At 36.5% G+C, this 836-nt stretch overlaps 1 long non-coding RNA gene across 1 annotated transcript; it reads right to left on the reverse strand.

The window, feature by feature from the left end:
* LOC123653494 lies at positions 1-435 on the reverse strand. Its single transcript, XR_006743112.1, has 2 exons — positions 299-435; positions 1-221 (listed from the first exon to the last, which is right to left on the reverse strand). It is a non-coding gene; the product is annotated as an uncharacterized LOC123653494 (long non-coding RNA).
* Positions 436-836: the final 401 nt, after the last annotated feature.

The raw sequence follows: 836 nt of genomic DNA on the forward strand, positions 1-836 counted from the left end.
TTCTGGATAATCGAATTTTTGGATCTATTTATTAGTTTTAAAGGTACCTTTCTCGCAGCGTTTGCCTTTAGTTCTTGTGGTGATGCCGCCATGTTAGAGAATGGCACGTCCACATTAAATTTTATGGAGTGCAGAAGTTGAACCACAACATTTGATACATTTTTGAATGATAACTTCCGACGTGACCCAGATCCCAGTCCTACCCCTCCCGACAGACACATCTGAAAATATTTATTAATAAATAAAACATTGAACACATTATTAATTTTATTGTAAAGGAATTACTAAAGAAACTAACTTTTCTCCGTCTTGGTGGTGGTATAATAAAGTACGTTTGGATTGAGTGGTCGCGCAAGTAGGCGTTGCGACTAGCACCGTGACCCGGTTCTACCTCGTATGCGCCTCCCAGGCATTCCAATGTTGCCTGCGTTATATGAACTCGTCTGAAAGTACAAAATTAAAAACTACTTTATTCAAAGTTCAAGTTTTAAAAGCACTTTTGAATCGTCATTTAAAAAATTAAAATTATATTCTTTTTTAATAAATTAATTATAGGTAGTTAATGTAAAGCGACCACCGGTTCGAAAGTAAATTCTGCAGAGAAGAATCGGTAAACCGCAGTTACTTAAAAAAAAAAACTGTTAAAATGAATGGTATTATTTTTAAAAAAATGATTTGGCTAGAAATTTTTAATAATATTAATTACCCTGGTTCTCCTCCAGCTTCCATGTTGTTGGCGAGCGTTACATCGTTAGACCATACATCATATTGCCATTTTCGAAGCCCCAGAACTCCGCACAGCACGCGGCCAGTATGAATGCCTACTCGCATGTTCA

This window comes from Melitaea cinxia, chromosome 5 (genome assembly GCF_905220565.1).
Source record: "Melitaea cinxia chromosome 5, ilMelCinx1.1, whole genome shotgun sequence".
Lineage (NCBI taxonomy): Eukaryota > Metazoa > Arthropoda > Insecta > Lepidoptera > Nymphalidae > Melitaea > Melitaea cinxia.